This window comes from Lactuca virosa, chromosome 8 (genome assembly GCF_052849685.1).
Source record: "Lactuca virosa cultivar CGN04683 chromosome 8, Lactuca_virosa_CGN04683_v6, whole genome shotgun sequence".
Lineage (NCBI taxonomy): Eukaryota > Viridiplantae > Streptophyta > Magnoliopsida > Asterales > Asteraceae > Lactuca > Lactuca virosa.
In genome coordinates, this window is record NC_136433.1 from 82697869 (window position 1) to 82719446 (window position 21578).

General features: G+C 36.2%; 1 non-coding gene and 1 pseudogene across 2 annotated transcripts; both read left to right on the forward strand.

The window, feature by feature from the left end:
• Positions 1 to 324: 324 nt before the first annotated feature.
• On the forward strand, positions 325 to 431 carry LOC145135268 (small nucleolar RNA R71). The gene has a single exon (XR_013719729.1). It is a non-coding gene; the product is annotated as a small nucleolar RNA R71 (small nucleolar RNA).
• Positions 432 to 6754: 6323 nt separating this feature from the next.
• Positions 6755 to 11843, forward strand: LOC145133805 (TMV resistance protein N-like; annotated as a pseudogene). The gene is made up of 6 exons (XR_013718771.1): positions 6755 to 7325; positions 7762 to 8866; positions 8961 to 9182; positions 9730 to 10560; positions 10653 to 11399; positions 11670 to 11843. The product of XR_013718771.1 is annotated as a TMV resistance protein N-like (transcript).
• Positions 11844 to 21578: the final 9735 nt, after the last annotated feature.

Here is a 21578-nt window from a genome sequence, read left to right on the forward strand (position 1 = left end):
CAGCCCTTAGTCAAGTGTGGGCCATTGCATCTTTCACATCCAACTCTAATTGCATGAACTGATTGATCCATTTGGGTCAACCTCCCGTCCATATTATTTAGCATTTCCATTATAGCAGCCATTTCTTCAGAATGTGCACCCCCACTGCCTTTTGCTCCATCGTGTCTTGGATTGTGGTACTCACGAGAATGCTTTGAGAATTCTTCAATTAACACTTTAATCTGATTTGGATTTTTCTTCGTAAATGGTCCTTGAGAATCAAGGAGTTGCCTTGTCATGACATTGACCCTGTCATAAAATATGGACACTTCTTGTTGTATGTTAAGGTCGTGTTGAGGACAATTTCTTAATAACCCTTTATAGCGTTCCCATGCCTCATAAAGTGACTCCCCCGGTTGCTGCTCAAAGTTGGCTATCTCCTTCTTGAGTTTAGCTATCTTTGATGGTGGGCAGAATTGTTCCAAAAATTGCGTACGCATCTGTCCCAAGTAGTGATTGCACCAGGTAGAAGTGCTTTTAGCCAATCTTTTGCAGCTCCCTTGAAAGTAACGGGAATCATCCTTAACAAGACTGTGTCTCTACTAACATTCGGGACATTGAAATAATATGCAATGTCATTGACCTCATCTAGATGCTTAAAAGCATTCTCATGATCCTTTCCATAAAATGGTATATCTTTAAGTGTAGTAAGGATGTGTCCTTTCAACTTGAATGTGGCAGTGGCAGGAATTGCAGGTTGTACTAGACACGAACCAACATCGTCTCTAATTCGCTTTTTGTAAGCTCCCATGGACATATCCGCAATGTCCACCATCTCGTTTTCTGGCTCGTCTTCAGGTTCACTCCTATATAGTTCGAACTCGGGCTCGGATTCGTATTCAGATTCTGCTGGATTAGGTATTTGATGTAAGATTTCAACCATGCTCTTGTCCTTCGAAGATGTGCTTGACTCTCCCGTTTTCTTCCCCGTCTTCTTTCGAAAAACAAATTTGAGATATTTGAAAGACGAATTCTTTGGTGTTTGATCTTCTTTCACGTTTTTATCCGTCTTTTTGTGAAGGGCCGACTCCGGATCTTCAAGTGGTGGCACCGAAGGTGTTTTGGAACCTCTTGTCATTAACTACTACAATAAAACAAAAAATAAAAACGTAAAACTGAACTAAAACAAAAAAACAAAGAAAAACGAAAAACGACTGAATTCACGTCGTGAGCTTTACCTTCACGTCGTGAGTTCAGTTCTGGAACAAAAAAAACTTGGCTGAAAAATAACTTTTTGCGGGTTTTACCCCACAAAAATGATCGATTAACCTAAAGCAAATAAATCAACAACCAAATAATCCGTTCCCCGGCAACGACGCCAAAAACGTGATGCGTGCAAATAGCTATACCTAATTTTAAATTTATAACGTAACTAACTTAACTAACTAAATTGCACCTAGGCAGTGTACCTAGTTAAATTATAGTATAGTTTAGGTAAGTCGGGTATCGATCACAGGGAACGATTTTAACTAATTAATTTATCTACTATTAAATTAACCTAATTTCTAGCAAAGTAGTGGGTTTTATCTAATTTTGCAAGTTTAGATGAACTTAAATCCTTAACACAAATTCAATCAATAAACAAAACACTTTTGTTAGTTCGAATCCACATTCCCTCAATGATTTATAAATTAATTATGACAATTCATGTTGGTTACCAATTAAAATATTATTAGCAATTCAGTTCCAAATTAACTAATATTAATTAATTCATGTAGATCTACGTATGGTCACATAATTTAACACATAATCAATTATTAAATAGAATTGGAGCTATGTAAGATTGAGTTGACAAACACAATTATGGTCATAATATGAGTTCTCTAGCACAGCTAAATTCAATAATTTAATTACTTATCTAAGATTGGTTCGATCTTAGCTCTAATAATCTAATGTTCACTAAATTACTACGTATTCAAATTCATGCAGATTAATGGTCATTAACTACAATATATAAGAAGTTAAAGCAATCTAATATCAAATCAAGCATGCTAGGTATAATCAATCAAACACAAGTCATAACCAACAAGTAAAGTCTAGAATAATATAATAAAACCATGAGTTCCAGCTTCATCTAGCTAACAGAAGCAACTAGATTTAGCTGGACATTCTAACAGGTAAACATAAGCAAGTCATAATTGAAAACATCATAATGTACCAAACTAGAAAGTAGATTATGAACTTCTTCTTCTTCATTGGTATGCAAACCAATTTCCAAGCCTTTTCTCCTTCTGATTTCGACTTCTGAAACTCTCTGAATCAGCCAAAAAACTCCTCAATTCATAAGGATCAAGAGATTATATAGTTATCATAAAATTTACATTTCACGTCGTGAATTATCCATTCACGTCGTGAATTGACAGGAGTCCTTATTGGGCAAGGATTTCGACTTTGCGCGTACTCATCTTCCAGAATCCTCCATGACACGTCGTGAACGTGTGGTCAGCATCGTGAATTGAGTTGATTTCGTGGGTTTCTTTTTCTTTTATTCTCCAAGCCTCCAAAGTTCCAAGCTTTGTCGTTTTTAGTCCCTATTCTTCAAGAATGCTCCTCTTTGGCTGTAAAATACATTTTAACCTTATAAGTACCATTATTCCATGCAATTGACCAAAATATGTATAAAAATGTACTTAAATATTGCCTAAAAATATGTATAAATATGGCAATATCACTAATTAGTGAAAAAACATAAATCTTATAAATATTTAATATAACTATGTGGTAAAATAAACATTATTAAAGCAAATGGCATAATTTATAAATAAAATGCTATCAGAATAACCACTTAGTGAATACGATTCACTAAGTAGTTGGATTAGCTTCTAAAAATAGTTTACCATTTCAATGACTTTTCTTTTTATAAAAAGCTTTTTGTAAATACATACTCTAATAGTTAATGTTTTTTAATTTTTTTTCAATTTAACTATTTTATTATTTATCTATATTAAATGTCTTATTAAACCCCCTCATATAGTTTATAATTTCTCATTAGTGGATGTTTTTCCTAAAACTATAAAAGATTATAAAACTACTAAAACAATAAGATTTTATGTAACTGAAATGTTTTATAGTATTTGATATTTTTAAATTTTAACAATTACGACAAATGATTTTAACTTATATATAAATCTTTTATAAAGTATATTAATTTTTATTTTTTTGTTAAACTAAATGATTAACTAATAAAAAAATATAATATTTAAATATCATTGGGATATAAGATATAATATTAATTACTATAGAGATCAATATGATAAAGTTAAAAATATTAAAAAGTTAGTAGATAATAAATGTTTAAATTGATAACATAAAAAGATTTTTCAAATAAAAAGAAGATAAAATTGCAAAAATGGTCTCCGTGCTATGCATTTTTTTAGAGTTTTAATTCAAACCATGACTTTTTTGGATTGATGGTTCTTTTGAGCTAGTTTCGTTGTGTTTTTGGTCCTCCAAACAGTGAAATGACTGTAATACCCTTGGGGTATTTATTTTCCGTTTTCTTTTCATTTCTTTTTAAATCTAATACTAATTTATTTATTTTAATAATAAAAAAATAAGAAGGGCCCCATCTCTCTCTCTCTCTCTCTCTCTCTCTCTCTCTCTCTCTCTCTCTCTCTCTCTCTCTCTCTCTCTCTCTCTCTCTCTCTCTCTCTCTCTCTCTCTCTCTCCACGTTCTCTTCTTTTTTTCATTTTCCCCCTTTCATCCCGTTTTACATCTGCATATTTGAGAACTACTGAAGCTAGCATTCCCTCGATTACTCATCCAACCAACGTGTGTGAGTATGTCGATTTCAACTGGATTTGCAGGTGTGTATGTGTGTGTCGATTTCAACAACCACCTTCGAAAATCAATCAACAACAGATCTCCAAAATCAATCTGTTTATCCTCCGATTTCAGATGAACAGAAGATTGTATCTGCAATAGAGGTGTGGTGTGAACTCGATGGTGATGTGGAGAAAATGGAACCCGGCCTCCTTCTTCCAACTTCGTCGGCGACCGACCTCCTTCTTCCAACTTAAGCCGTTGCTAGTATCTGCTCTCCTGTAATCTATTTTAGATTTTTTGCATTCAACTTTGTGAGCATATGTATGTATGAACTGATTTCATAATTCAAATTATGATTCTGCCAAATTTCTAAACGTGTTTTTGATTTTTGACTTGATTTCCACTGTATCTCTATCTAGTTCGATTTCAGAAAACCTAATTCAACTTAGTTTGACTAGTTTTGGTGTGTGTTCACTCTTGGGTGTAGTAAATCGTGTTTGTTGCTACAATTCATTGACGAGAGGCTTCAACTAGTTCATGACTTAACTATTGGAATCGAATTCGGTACTTATATGATCGCCATTATAGTCCCACTAGCACCCCTGAACCAGGTACCTCAACTTATTTACTTACGATTTCTTCTTTGGTTGTTCCTTTGAATTATCAGATGCAATAACACAAACATCCTCTGTCATTGTTACTTTATTCATTAGTTAGACTATGGTTTGTGAAGTTGTATGCATATCATCAATAATTTGCAATGATTGGCATAGAATGACTCCAGAACACATTGCTACTGGAATGACTGAAATCTCAACAATATATGAATCTTTCAATGAACCCGAAGAGGCTTTGAGGTTGCTGCAGAAATCAATGAAGCTTTTGGATGATAAGCTGGAAGGAGAGATGGTGGTGAGGAGTTGGGTTTAGAGAGAGAGAGGGCCCTTTTTTTTAATTATTAAAACAAATAAATTAGTATTAGATTTAAAAAAAATGAAAGAAAAATGGAAAATAAATACCCCAAGGGTATTACAGTCATTTCACTATTTTGAGGGACCAAAGACGCAAAGAAACTAGCTCAAAAGAACTACAAATCCAAAAAGTCGTGGTTTGGACTAAAACCCAAAAAAATGCATACCACAAGGACCATTTTCGCAGTTTTGTCTAAAAAGAAACTTTTGAAAAAAAAAAAAAAAGAATATTAAAGCTATACGAATCAACGCGTGAAACACACGTGCTACCTTTTCAAATGTGCGTTGACCAATACCAACACATGATCGGCCGGGTTGGGTCTTTTTTCATTTTCGGGGGACGTGGTTCAATATTTTACCCGAAATAGATGCCCCATTCGATTCGATATTGCAGGTTGATTTGTAGATCATCCGTTGTTGTCGTCGGACCATCCTCGATCAATCATAATCCCGCTATAACAACTCAGCTGACGATTCTGGTCGGTTGATTATTGTCGTTTATGACTTACTTCTATCTGTTCCTTCATGGAATCACCCACTCCTCGTTCCTCCGAATACGAATCGAACCCTTTTGTTCTTACAGGTTGGGTTTTTAATATCTTTCCTGTCAATGGCTTCTTACTGATCTTCACCTTGCATTTCGGTGTTACCAGGACCCTAATTTCAGTAGGTATGCGACCGGAGATGACTTTCAATCTAAGAAACGGGGTGGGGTTATATCTGGAGACAATGAAGAACTCGCTTCTGAAAGCCAAACGGAACAACGCAGTGTTTGATTTACATGTTATTCTTTTTATTTCTTTTAGATAAAAGGAGCGCTTTTACTTCCTAGGTCCAAACATAACCGCATATTTGACATGTGCAGTAACTGTACCTATTCAAGAACCAACTAACCCCAAAATTAGTTTATGTTCTTAGAGTGAATGAAAACCACTAATGGAGTGGTTTAAGATAAAAGGCTTAGTATAGGATGGTCAATTTTGTACACAGAACATGAAAAAAGGATCCAATTAGTCTCCACCATGTCATGGCCATTGCTAATTATTGATGTATGTATGTCAAGTTCAGTGATTTGATGTATACATGCAAATTGTTGCTAAGATGGACTCATTGTTTTTATTTGGGCTTCAAGTTGAGAAACTTGATTGTTGCTTGTGCAGCATATTGGTGATCACAAGACAAAACTGTTGAAATGTCATGAGAATATGTTTACTGGTACAAAGAGCTGAAAAAATGGTTGCTTATGAAAGAAAATAGAAAATTGTTTGTTGAGTAAAAAGGAAAATATACAAAAGCTGTAGATTTTTTTTTTTTAAAATTTTGAACTCCAGAATTACAGAGACTGAAAGTTACCGTTATAAACATGATTAAGTCTTAATTTTGAACTCCAGAATTACAGAGACTGTAAGAGAGTTGTTGATTTTGTATTTTGAAATGTATTGTTACAAAACGTGATAAAGATTAATACAAATCACATTAAATATTTGACAAAATAATGGTACATAATCAAGTTTAGGAAAGAAAAAAGTTTATAATTGTGATAATAAGCTTTATTTGTTATCTTTAAAAAAAAAAAATCGACGAGCATCTAGAAATAATAGAAACCTTTTCTTAATCATTCAATGTGAAAACAAGTTACCTAACATATTTTAAATAATGATTTTGGCTTCATTCATTTGTCTTAACATTTTTTATATAATGATTTTGTCTTCATTTATTTGTCTAGTAATTTTTTTTAATAATAATTTTGTATTCATTCATTTGTCTAATTGTTCCGGTCATATGTGCACTTTGGAAATTTCATTGAAAGTCACATATCTCTCTCTCTCTCTCTCTCTCTCTCTCTCTCTCTCTCTATATATATATATATATATATATATATATATATATATATATATATATATATATATATATATATATATATATATATATATATATATATGTGGTTGATTAATTCATTGAGGTGCTTAAACCACATAAAAAATCAACTCATCAATGGCATCTCTATCATCTTCTCCTTCTGCTCTGGCCTTTTCTTCAAAATCGTGGAAGTACCATGTTTTTCTTAGCTTTAGAGGAGAAGATACTCACAAGACTTTTGTGGATCATCTCTACACAGCTCTTGAACAACAAGGGATCTACACTTACAAGGACAACGAAACACTTCCACGGGGCGAATCGATAGGTCCATCCCTTGTGAAGGCTATAGAAGAATCTGAAATTGCTGTCATCATATTCTCTGAAAACTATGCAGTTTCTTCATGGTGCTTAGATGAACTTGCATGTATTATGAAATGCAAGGATGCTAAAGGTCAAATTGTTATGCCTATATTTTATGATGTGGATCCCTCTGAAGTGCGAAAACAAAAAGGAAAGTATAGAGAAGCATTTGCAAAACATGAGTTGGAGAACAAAAAAAAAGTTAAACCTTGGACACAAACATTTGCCAAACATGAGTTGGAAAACAAGACCAAGGTTGCATCTTGGAGAAAAGCACTTGTGGATGCAAGTAAGATTGCTGGATGGGAACCCAAGCACATTGCTAATGGGTAATTTTCTTCTTTATTGTTGCGCTTTTTATGCTTTAAGTAAGTGCTTTCTACACGATGTTTATGCTTGTACCTTGTAAGCACTTGACTGGATCAATTGAACAGTTTGGTAAGTTAAAAGATATCTCAAATCATAGGATATATTATGGATAAGCTTAACTTAAGTTATGATGGTCTTCGTTGAATTTTCATTGTAATTCCGTACTTAGCGTCTCACTTAAGGCTACAACAACAATCTTGCTTCACTTTTTTTCTATTTGAAAGTATTCAAATTTTCCCAAGAAAATTGTTACAAACTACTTGTGATATTAACTCTACAAGGTCACTTTCAAAGATAATATTGGGTGATCAGGATTCAGGACCACCTTTTTAATTATTTTATTGGGCATATCCAACATGAACATGTGATAATTATCATTGTATATCCAATGTGTAGGCATGAATCAAGGGTTATCAAAGAAATTGTTGACACAATTTCATAGAGGTTATAATTAGTACCTTCAAGTGCAAATGAGAACCTGATCGGAATGGTGGCTCGCATGCAACATTTGAAATTAAAGTTACAAGTTGGGTCGGGAGGTGTTTGCATGATTGGAATCTGGGGGGTTGGGGGTGGTGGTAAGACTACTCTTGCATCTTCTATTTATGATGAAATCTCTAGCAATTTTGATGGTTGTTGCTTTATTAAAAATATCCGGGAAGAATCAAGCAAGAATGGTTTGGTAAGCTTGCAAAAAAAAATCCTTTCAGGTGTTTTGAAACAAAAGGAAGTGCTGGGAATAGACAGGGTTGAGGAAGGAAGACGCATGATAATTGATAGGTTCTGCCATAGAAAGGTTCTCATTGTTCTTGATGATGTCGATCAACTTGACCAACTAGAAGCGTTAGCTGGATCACATGATTGGTTCGGTGAAGGAAGCTAGGTAATAATTACAACTAGAGATGAGCATGTGTTAAATGCACACAGAGTAGATGTGATGCACACTATTAGCTTGTTAAGCGGTGATGAGGCTATTAAGCTCTTCTGCAAGCATGCACGCTGGGATCACACACCCACGGAAGATTATGAGCAACTTTCAAAAGAGGTGGTATCTTATGCTGGTGGGCTTCCATTAGCACTTGCAGTTCTTGGTTCCTTTCTGTGTGACAAAAACATTAATGAGTGGAGGAGTGCATTAGCCAGACTGAAAGAGATTCCAAATGATAATATTCTGGAAACGCTAAAAATCAGCTTTGATGGACTCACAAAGGTTGAGAGAGAGTTGTTCCTTGACATTGCATGTTTCTTTAGGGGGAGGGAGAAAGACGAGGCAATGGGGATACTTGAGGCTTTTGGTTTTTATCCAGTTATAGGAGTAAAGGTTTTGATACAAAAGGCTCTCATAACTATTTCAGATGATGGAGAATTTGATATGCATGATCTGGTGCAAGAAATGGGAGTCCACATTGTTGGAGGGGAAAACCCTAGAAATCCTGAAAAACATAGTAGGATTTGGAAAAAGGAAGATGTTTTAAAAATATGTGCTATGGATGCAACCACGGTAATGTTTAAGCTAAGCTTTGTATGATATATTTTGTATGTATAAACAAACAATTTTGAATCAATCCTGACACCATTTTGTTCCTCTATCATAGGAACTTGACAAGATCGAAGCAATACACATGGATTTTCGGTTTCACCCAGCAAAAGAGAAAGAACACTATCTTCCTTCGGTTGCTGCAAACATGAAGAACCTTCGGTATATGGAATCGATAGGGGATCCTGCAAAATATTTGTTTGATGACCTTCCACTAAGGGAGCTTTGCTGTCTTATATTGTGCGAAGGCTCGCAAAAACAACTTTGGGATGGTTGTAAGGTAATTTGTATTGTTTATCACTTTATCTAACTAACAGATGAAAACAAAGTTAGTTGATGATGAATTACTGACATGACTAACCCAGAGAATATTTTAAGTATCGATAGTACTAAAAGTCATGGACCATTATTCTGTGAATGTCCTCTGTCTTCATAACTATAAACTTTTCAAAAAATAAATTGTTTATCGACATATTAGTCATTGTAATACATGGTATTTATGTAAAGCCCATCCCCCAACAAATTATCATCTCATATATTTAGTTTTAGAATGGCCAACTCACACACCCATTACTTTACTCCTAAATCTACATTTTGTTGTTGACTAAAAACCATTATAAAATTTTGAGAGCACTGATTTGGGTTTAAATATCTTTTTTTATCTTGCTTTTATTAAGTGATTTATAGATATTTTATTAAACAACCGAACACTTAAGTTGATTTCCATTTGTGGATGGAAGGAACTAGTTTAATTGTGTGCGAGCCATTTTCCTTAAAATCTTGTCACCTTGATACAATTTTGACTTGTTTGCACTTGTATTTAACAGTTGCTGCCAAGTTTGAAGTTATTGAAACTTTGCGATATGAATAACCTAATCATGACACCAGATTTTAATGGACTTCCAAATCTTGAAAGATTCACTCTTCATGGATGTTGGTATTTGGAAGAAATTCATCCATCAATTGGATGCTTGGAAAAGCTTGTTTACTTATCTATAGAAGGTTGTCCCAGGCTTGAGATGTTTCCACCCATTAGGGCAATAAAGAAACTCGAGACCCTTTCATTCTCGGGGAGCCTTAAACTTATTAAGTTTCCAAAGATCCAACAACAGAATTTGGAGAATTTACCACATTTTGATATGGATAATAGTGGGAATGAAGTTGCGTCCTACGTAGAATCTTATCCAAACATTTTTTTTAATAGGTGCAGCAATATTCCTGGTGTAGAATGTTGTGTAGAGGAGCCTGATTTCTGTGACAACATAAGGTTAGGGGTTTTTAACAACTTGCAAGAACTCCGCTTCTTAAGGAAGTTGGATCTCCGCTGGTGCAATTCGGGAGATGAAGCCATAGGCTCTGATGTTTTAGAGTTTCCCAACTTGCAACAACTCAATCTATTCGGAAATAAGTTTTCACGGGTAACTTTTAGTTGCCTCCAACTTCCTCGGCTCAAATGGCTCAACGTGTCATGGTGCCAAGAACTTGTAGAATTGTCACAGCTGCCATCAAGTATAGTTGTTGTTATAGCAGATAATTGTAGCTCACTTGAAAGCTTTGGAGATATTTCAAACTGCAAAAGGTTGTTGAATGTCTCACTTAAGTGGAAAAACAAAATAGGTCCACTTGTTGGTGAGATATTACTAGACTCCATGCTCAAGGTTAATTTCGCTCTACATATATACCTTTTGAATTTCAATCTTTATCATATTAACCTAAACATACATATGAATGAATGTGTTTTCCATTGCAGGGGAAGGCTATCGAAAATCATTTTATCAGTTTCAGTATTTTACATCAGATTCCAAAGGGGTTCGTAGGTAGGTTCTTTAGGGGAAAAACATTTACAAAGCGCCTCCTACATGTTAAATGGGACCTATATACACATCATATTCCATCGGATGACGACACGTATAGACTGAATCTTCCTGATGATTGGTGCAATGACTTTTGTGGGTTTTTAATACGCGTTGTTACAATTCTAGGACATCTGGAAATAGATTCTCGGTTTGAGATTTGGCAGGAGTCTAATGAAGCACCAGAGCCTGAATATGGTGGAGATTTAAGGACACACGTGGAATATGTTTCCTTTAGTTCATTGAGGCAGACCACATCATTGAATCCATCATACAATATTATTTCATTTTCCATAAAGGGGCATTGGACTTCGTTTGCAGCTGAGCTCGTTCCTAGAAAAAGTAAAGATCATCCGGTGCAAACAACGAAAGTTGCAAAAGATTCCTCAGAGTTTTGGAATGAGGAAAATGATGCTTATAAGCCATTTATGATCCAAGATAGTTCAAAGTCTTCTATCAATATTAAATGGCGATAAAACATCTAACATACCAATACACCCATACATAGATCTCTCGACACTTTGCCAGTTTGTATTGTATAGTCCACACTCTGAACTTATTATTGTGATTACACTGCAACATACATCGACAAACAAATTGCAAAGGGAGGAGAATGAATGAAATGAAGATGATTGTATATCATGGTAAGAATTCCTTTGTCACACCCCCAAACCGGAACGAAGGAAACGTTCGGGGGCGGAGGACGTCATGTACAATATCAAAACAATGAATAATAGTAATCAAAGCAACAACAACCATTGTCTTAAGTTACTAAGACTACGCTTTATTTACAAAGAAAATATTGGATTTTCTGAAAGAACACATTAACGTTTTCAAATAACAAAGAACATACATTTTCATATAAAATACTTATGAACTCACCAACTTAAACATTGATACACTTTTAAAACCAGTTGTATTCTCAGGAAACTAGTAGACAGGTACACGCACAAGGTCCGAGAAGACGGAGCATAGTAGCTTCAAGTCTTTGTTTTTGCTATTTACTTTTGGAGTCAATCAAACTGTGATTCGAATACAATGTAAACACTATATTATTAATACAATGGTGGTTGTTGCTTTGATTACTATTATTCATTGTTATGATATTGTACATGCATGACGTCCTCCGTCCCCGAACGTTTCCGCCGTTCCGGTTTGGGGGTGTGACAGATTGGTATCAGAGTATTGTTTATAGTGAACTAAGTATATCAACTCATATAAGATATACAACTATAAATACAATGAGACTAAAAACACTCTGACCAAGAGTTATACTTTTAATTATAATAATTTTTTTTAAAGTGTACATACATACCTATATACTAGATCAGTGTCATAATTAGAACAAAACAAAAGTATTATGATTGTTGAACAACACGAGTAGGCCTTGGGATATATAATCAGGTCTGGAATGAATATAGTCTGATCAACTATATTTATTCGAGAGGTGATTAGTATATGCCTAGGAATAGCCGTTGTGTTGCAACAAGTCTAAAACTTACCAACCCTACATACAAAGGAACTATGGAACCAAACATAAAATTTAAAATACTATAGGAGTATTTTAAGATACTATAAATAACTTATGTGAAAAAAAAAACCCTTACTGGTAGGTCTATAATTACTGAGTGTATACACTAAGGTTATATATAAGTGAGATTTTATAGACTTAGAATTTGTGATCTTCGCTCTACTTCATGTTCCTTGTTTGATTGTGGTTTTAGAGTAGGATCACTTATTCGAAGGTCTATTCGATCTTAGTTATATACAAGTGGTATGCACTACGTAGTTATAGGAGGACCCGGTAACGATCACCCCATGAAAAATTCTTTAAAAATGCTTCTATTTTTATAGACTCCTATTCTCACACGACATAACTAGGCAACCCCACTAAAACAGCCAACAGAAGGACGGAGGAAGAGCCAAAAGGAGTTCATGAAGAGGATTCCGAGAAGGAATCAGACGAAGAGAAAGACGCTGAAGATCGTTAATGAACCTTACCCTATTAGGAGCAGACATGATAAGGCTCGCTTAAACATTCAGATTCAGACTCTCTATCGCGAAGTAATAGAGATAGGTGACCAAGACCAGATCATGACAATGCGAACTCAACACACCCACGGAAAACAAAGACAGCATACGATTACTATGCCAAACCTACAAAAAAATAAGGAAAATAATACAGACCACCTACACTCCTTAAAAGAAGAAATAGCCACCCGGAGACAACAAATCTTTACAGTTGAAACTAGGGCAATTATAGTAAGAATAGAGAGCAAAGTAAATCACTCGCGAGAAGTGCAAGGTGACGGAACACCTTACGCGTCACTTTGATAACTAATAAACTAATATAACCTAGTGAGTGACTACACTACTCACGCTATGTGTTAGGCTTATCACATCTTTCATCGTGACTAGTAGTAGTAAATCAAGTGAGATACACCTTTCCAAAACTCATGAAACTCGAACCAACCTAAAGTTTTGATGCCTATAATCTATTTTAAACTTAACATTTGTACAATACCTACTTCTACTCTCTACCATAAAAACATCACAGCGATGTTGGCCGAAACATTGAGAATCATACATCAAAACGTGAAAAGTATATGTGTATATACATAGATAAAATTCAACTAGACACGACCATAGTTATTTACGAACTTGTTTCACACCTTGTAACAGAATCATGCCTTCACATGGAAGTAACCAGCCAACCGGCGAAACACCAATTCTACAGATAGACTCCGCCACTTTTCAGGCCGCAGTCACAGCCGTCGTACATCCGTCATGGCACAATTCCACACTAACGACACAAACAGAGACGGAAATGGTGTCGATAATCCCAATCGTAGTAACAACCAACGAGTGACTGTCTACAATAACACCCCAAAACGCAAACCTAAGAACAAGAAACGAAAGTCCTGGAACAAGAAAGGGGGCAGTTTGTAACATCCTGTTATTTTTCTATCTTGTAAAGTCAACCCTAGTCAACCAAAGTCAAATGTGGGTCAATTAAGGTCCTTTTTATTGTTTGGGTTTTTATTTAGGTTATAATAATAACCTTTGCTTGTTAAAAATCCTTAAAATAATTGTAATTGAATTTAGAAGGAAAAGGCTTAAAAACCGTAAACTTTCGCATCTTCCTTCTTTCCCTTTTGCTTCGGACCGCATACGAGGGCTGCAAACCCTCGGACCGTGAACGAGGCCGTAATCAGGTTTCGGCCGCAAACTCATCGAATCTTATCGCCTCGGAAACCAAACCTTATCGCATTGGGGCACGTTCTCGGTCGCAAACCGCCTTCGGACCGTAAACGCTAGTCGACCTCGAACCGTAAACGGCTTCGGCTGTAATCAGCTTGGACCGCAAACGAGGTTCATGGCCGTGAACCCCTCGGACCGTGAACCCTCGTGTGTATATATATATATATATATATATATATATATATATATATATATATATATATATATATATATATATATATATATATATATATATGGTTCAGTCGATTTTTCTTCACTTTTTACACATTCAAACACAATTCCAAGCTATTTTCTCTCAAGTATCATCAGCCAAGAACACGAAGAACAACCTCTCTCCTCAAGAACATGCTATAATAATCCCTTCTCATCATATTCAAGAAATAATCACTAGTTCTTCACAAGATCTGATAGGTATCATTTCTTGATCTTGTTAACACTTTAAGAACATCTTTCAATCTTCGTATATTAGATTGAAACCCGTTAATTTCATCTATTTTTCACGAAGAACACGCAAAGAACACGAAGAACAAGCACCTGAAAACCTTTGAATCTTCTTAGAATCTGTTTAAGATCATCAAGTGTTCTTCATTCCTCAAGAACTCCTGGCCGTGAACTCCTGGCCGTGAACACATATCAGCTTCCTTTTTAGCTTCTAACACTCCAATTTGTAAGTTATACTTACAAATCACCCCGATTTTCAATCATTCCTATGATTATATTTGCTAATTGGTTGCATATATACTATACAAATTGCTATATAGGGCTTGTTTTGCTACGGGATTTAACTCGTGTGTCTAGACATCCTATATCAATTCATCATTTGAATCACCCTCCAAAAGGTGAGTTCATACCCCTGTATTTTCATAGTTTTTACTGTTTTAAGGGGGGGGGGGGAGGGGGGAATACAAGTCTAACACAAGGATTTTGTGTTACAAACAAATGATTTCAAAATATTTCACCAAAATGGATTTCAATTATCATCAAATCAAATAATTTCATTTCGTGTTAAAATGATATCATGTCACAAAAAGTATTTCAAAATGCTAAATTCTTTAAATGATTTTATAAACTTATGTTTTCCCCAAAAATCATATATATATATATATATATATATATATATATATATATATATATATATATATATATATAATTTAAAAGGCTTAGGACTGATAATTCACTTTGGTTCCTTTTCCTTGTTTGGAAGTGGGCTTATAAGAATCGATTATTTGTCCGAATGTCATTTAAATTTTACTTATATATATTTGTATATGTATATAAATATAAAAGTTATTTCATTCGGTTCAAGTAACAAGTTGAGCAAGGGGTTGTATTCATGAACAGTTAGTACCAATTCGGAAAGTACATATAAATTATGATATGTATAATTTATGATTCATAGAACGTTAATTCATGATTCAAGTATACTAGAGTACACCATTTTACAAGAACAATGGTTTGATTAAAAACTAATCAAGAGTATATATCTTTCATATACATGTTAAGAATACTAATTTAGGAGTATACAATCGATTATTATTTCAGAATGATTGGGTTTTCACTTATATTATACACGTAACGTCTATATGCTTTTTTACGAGTCATTTGATTCAGGTTGTTTAATTCATTTAAACAACATAGTTAAATTCCTGACATTATAACCAGAATCTCCAGTCGGGGATCGAAACAAGTGTGTATAGATCTATATTGGGATTGACAACCCCGCACTTAGACTGCTAGCTACTGTCAGGCATACACGCCTACGAGTGACAGTTGTTATCAACAGTTTTAACGCCTTCAAAGAGTTGTTTCAGGCCATCTAGTCTCAGTATGGTTATAATAACTTATTAAAAAGATATTAACAATACGTTAGTGTATAATTAACTAAACATAAGTACATTTTCAAAGTACTAGTTTACAAGATACAATTTACAGTATTACATTACAGTTTACAATAACAGCTGGTGGAACCAGGCACACTTACAGCTACAGGTTTTACAAAAGGAATACAAATACAAAACATTGGTTTACAAACAGAACGGTTTTATGAGATCAAAACTACTTTTCATATACATCAAAAAATATAGGATTTTCTGAAACAGTTTACATATTAAAGAAACAGAAAGCATACTTTCAAACATAAATACTTATGCACTCACTCAACTTTATGTTGATACTCTCTTTTCAAATTACTTGTATTCTCAGGGAATCAGTAGACAGGTACTCCCCGAGCTTTTGAGAAGATGGAGCTATTTTGAGTCATGCCTTCTTCTTTTGTATAACTATTTTGGTGTCAATATACATTGATTGAACACATGTAAAACTTATACATATTAATGCAATGGTTGTTTGTACTTTGATTACTATAATGCATGTGTTGTGATACTACAAATGAAGTCATCCACCCCCGGACGTTTCCGCCGTCTGGTTTGGGGGTGTGACAGATTGGTATCAGAGCATTGTTTATAGTGAACTCAGTATATCAATCCATAAAAGATATACAAACTATAAATACATTGAGGATGAGAGCTCTGACTACAAGTATATTTTTTAAAATTTAAGTATTTTTACAAGAAATATACTAACACTTATACATATAAGAACAGTATCACAGTCATAACAACATAAAAGTATTTGGATGTTGGACATTGCAGTCAAACCTGGACAGTTATGTAATCATATCTGGGATTAATATAGCCTGATCAACTATATTGGTTTGAGATATCACCAACATGTGTTTGGGAGTGAAGGTAGTGTTGCAACAAGTCTAAAACTTACCAACTATACACATACAGAAGAACTCTAGAACAGAACATAAAGTTAAAATACTATAGAAGTATTTTAGGCACTGTATACTAAGAACAAACTAAATGAAAACAAATTACTTTTACAGGTAGATCTATAAATACTAAGTGTATATATTGCGATTATATATAATAAAGGTTATATATATATAGGCTTAGAATGTGTGATTTAGCTTAACTTCCATTTTCCTTGTTTGGATGTGGGGGTAGAGTAGAATCATTTATTCGAAGGTCTATTAGACTTAAGTTATATATATATAATTGGTATATACTTTGTAATTATAGATGGACCCAGTAGGAGTTATACCATACAGAACACATTACTTGTTAACTGTAAGTTTCTCTCGTAGAAACTTGTATTTGTAATTTATCTTTACTAATTATATTCTATATCTCTTATATCCCTATTCTCGCTTAGATAACAATGACTGGATTCCATCTACCCGGAGACCTGTACTCTCCCGATCAGGAAAGTGGAGGATGGCTCGATGAAGAGCCAGAAGCGAATCATGAAATCCCCTTAGATGATGATTTTGCAGAAAATTTTCCTGGAGGTACTGATTCGGAATCAGAAGCCTATAATCCACCACTAGTTGCCCAGAATCCCAATCCACGACAAAATTTCCAAGGCCTGAAGCCTCTGTGGGCGATAAACTTAGACAGGTGGAGTAACGAACAGGGTCAGAACCATCCTTACCAAGGAGACCGAAGCTTCTACAATCTGGACACAGGAGGCTCAGCAGACAGAGCCCTCCCGGTCTTAGTTCGTCGTGTGGCGTGTAACGATGAACAAGGAAGAGCTGCTATCGACCGAGTCATGGAGGTTGATGCTGCTACAGGAGTCAACACCGTTCGCATTTGTAACTTAGAGGACAGTCATAATGCGACAAGAGATCGTACTAATTTCTTAATGAGAGAACTAGCGGCATCCCAGCCAGAAGTTAGGGAACTACGAGAACGAAAAAGATCACAAGACAGGCGTATGTACGAAATAGAACGCCAGTTAGCTAAACCCAGGGCCGCACCTAGTAGGAAGTAGATTATACTCTACTCATTCACTACTTACTCTTTTGGTTATAGTTAAGTCTACGGATATGTTCTAGCGTTATTTTTCATGTTTTTCAGTACGACCGCGAAAATTTCATTTTCGGTAGGTCGGTTTAGTGTCGATGTTTTCCCAATATTGTGGTGTATTGTAGACCTGTTTAAGGTCAAGTTTTCCAAACTCTGTGTACTCAATATACCAATATAATCGACATGCATTTTCATACTCTTTGAAAAATAATCACTCAATTTCATATTATCCTCTTGCAAGTTATACGTGCAGTAGACTTCTATTTCCAATTACTTACAAGATTCATATTTAACTAAGTGTTTTAGATCAGAGATATCAAATTCATATTTATTCTTGATATCTTACCATCTTTCATATTTTAACTTTTATAGTAAAAGATGCCTCCACGGAGAAACCCAAGGTGTGTCAATGTTAATGAAGCGCCAACACCACCTCCGCGACCACCTCCTCAATTTGACACTGCCATGTTTCAGGCGGCGGTCACAGCAGCAGTCGCAGCTGCTATGTCTCATATAAACACCACTGGCGCTAGTGGATCAGGAGTTAGTGCACATCCCTCGAACCACGGTGAGAGTCACGGGCACTCATGAGAGTGTACCTACAAAGACTTTTCAAACGCTAAACCCAGGACCTTTAACGGAACTGGGGGAGTTATGGCGTTAAGACAATGGATCGAGAAAACAGAGGCAATTTTCGAGATCTGCTCCTGGTCGGAGAGTAGCAAGGTCAAATTCGTTGTTTGTACCTTTGCTGATAGAGCCCTAACATGGTGGAACGGCCATGTTAAGTCATTGACCTTGGTAGTGGCTAACTCTATAAGTTGGGAGAACTTGAAAACCATGCTGATGCGGGAGTACTGTCCGCGGGGTGAAATTCAAAAGCTCGAGCAAGAGCTGTGGGGTCTTACTATGGTTGGTTCAGATATAACAACTTACACAAATCAATTCTGTGACTTAGCAAACCTATGTACAGAAATGGTTGCTCTAGAGAGAAAAAAGATCGAGAGGTATATTTGGGGGCTGTAGCCCCAGATTCAGGAAAGTGTCATTGCTTCCAGGCCTGTTACCTTTGACAGTGCCAAAGAGCTGGCACAGTCCCTTATCAACCACGGAGCCCGTCAAAACTCAGTGGTTGCTACTCCAGAACAACCCAAGGGAAACAACAACAACAACAATAACAACAACAACAACAAGAAGAAAGGTTGGAATAAAAGGAAGGGCGAATCTTCTTAGGAACCCTCTAAAAAGCAACCACTAGTGGCGGTCCATGCTGCTACTGTACCTGCTGCTGTTCCTGCTAACCCTGCACCAGCTAAGCCTTATGTTGGTAATCTCCCCAAATGCAACAAGTGCAATTTTCACCACAACGGAAATTGCCGGGAAATGTAGTGTCGTAACTGCAACAGCAAAGGGCATACTGCCCGATTCTGTAAATGACCACCCCAACCGATTAACCAAGTACCTGTTGCTGGAGTAGGTCAAATATGCTATGGATGCGGTGATGTTGGGCATTTCAAAAGATATTGTCCGAAAGATGGAAATGCCGGTGGAGTTGGGAGGATTCTAGCATTGGGTCACGAAGAAGCGGTGGCAGACTTTGCGGTGGTCACAGGTACGTTTCTTCTCAACAATACTTATGCATGCATTCTATTTGATTGTGGTGCTGAGAAGAGCTTCGTGAGCCATAATTTCAAACACCTGCTAAATCAAAACTCCCAACCACTAAATGAAACTTTCACAGTCGAAATGGCTAACGGAAAATCCGAATACACCAACGATATATACATAGGATGTACCCTTACCTTGAATAACTTTTCGTTCCGAATAGACCTTATGTCGGTCTTTATCAAAAGTTTCGACGTCATAATAGGTATGGATTAGTTGTGATCTAACCATGCCGACATCCTATGCTATGAAAGAGCTATTCGCTTGAACTTGCCAACTAACGAAACTCTTATCATCTACGGCGACAAACCCGGAACGAACCTTCAAATCATTTCATGCATCAAGGCACAGAAGTACCTTCGCAAGGAGTATTGTGCTTTCTTAGTTCATATGGTAGACAAAAAGAAAGAAGTGAAAGACATCGCGAGCATTCCTGAGGTCTGCAACTTTCCCGACATATTTCCCTACGATCTTCCAGGAGTGCCTCCCGAACGACAAGTCGAATTCAGAATCGAGTTAATCCCTGGGGCTACCCCTGTAGCCAAATCCCTCTATCGTCTTGCACCTTCTGAAATGCAGGAATTATCCAGCCAGCTGAACGAACTCCTTAGCAAGGGTTTCATAAGACCAAGTTTCTCACCATGGGGAGCACCGGTCTTGTTCGTGAAGAAGAAGGATGGATGGTTCCGTATGTGCATAGACTACCGCGAGCTGAATAAACTTACTATAAAGAACTGATATCCTCTGCCTCGCATTGAAGATCTGTTCGACCAACTTTAAGGTACGAGCTACTTCTCGAAAATAGACTTAAGATACGGGTATCACCAACTACGAATTTTGGAGGAGGATATTCCCAAAACAGCGTTCAGAACTCGTTATGGTCATTACGAGTTTGTAGTGATGCCATTCAGATTGACGAATGCACCTGCTGTGTTCATGGACTTGATGAACAGAGTGTGTCGTCCATTCCTGGACAAATTCTTCATAGTCTTCATTGATGACATCCTCATCTACTCAAGAAGCAAAGAGGAGCATGGCCAACATCTCCGTCAAGTATTGCAAACTCTTAGAACAGAGAAACTCTATGTGAAGTTCTCAAAATGTGAATTTTGGATCAGGAAGGTAGATTTCCTAGGTCACGTGGTCAGTTCAGAAGGAATACACGTGGACCCTTCCAAAATCAAGGCAATCGAGATTTGGCCAACACCCAAAACACCTACAGAAATCCGACAATTCATAGGTATTGTTGGCTACTATCGCAGATTCATCCAAAATTTCTACCGAGTTGCTAAACCACTTACCACCCTGACGCAAAAGGGTGTAACTTTTAGCTGGGGAGAGAAACAAGAAACATCGTTCCAAATGCTGAAGCGAGCTCTGTGCAGTGCACCAATCCTGTCTCTTCCTGAAGGGACAGAGGACTTCGTAGTGTACTGTGATGCTTCTAATCAAGGGCTTGGATGTGTTCTTATGCAAAGAGGAAAGGTTATATCCTACGCCTCGAGACAGCTAAAGACGCATGAGGTCAACTATACAACACATGACCTTGAGCTGGGAACAATGGTTTTTGCCTTGAAGATCTGGAGGCATTACTTGTATGGTACAAAGTGTACAGTCTTTACTGATCATAAAAGCCTTCAACATATCTTTGATCAGAAATAACTCAACATGAGACAGCGACGATGGGTAGAACTACTAAATGATTACGGATGTGAGATTCGTTATCACCCCTGCAAGGCCAATGTAATAGCAGATGCCCTTAGTCGAAAAGAATAATCGGGACACCGAGTAAAGTCGTTGACCATGACAATCCATTCATATTTGTCCACACAGATCAAAGAGGCTCAACTAGAGGCCTTAAAACCCGAAAAGATGGCAGGTGAAACCCCGAGAGGAATAGATAAAAACTTTGAAATTAGGGATGATGGAGTCTATTATTTCATGAACCGGATCTGGACACCAAAGTTCGGTGGTTATAGAGACGTGGTCATGAATGAAGCTCATAAAACTCGATACTCTGTT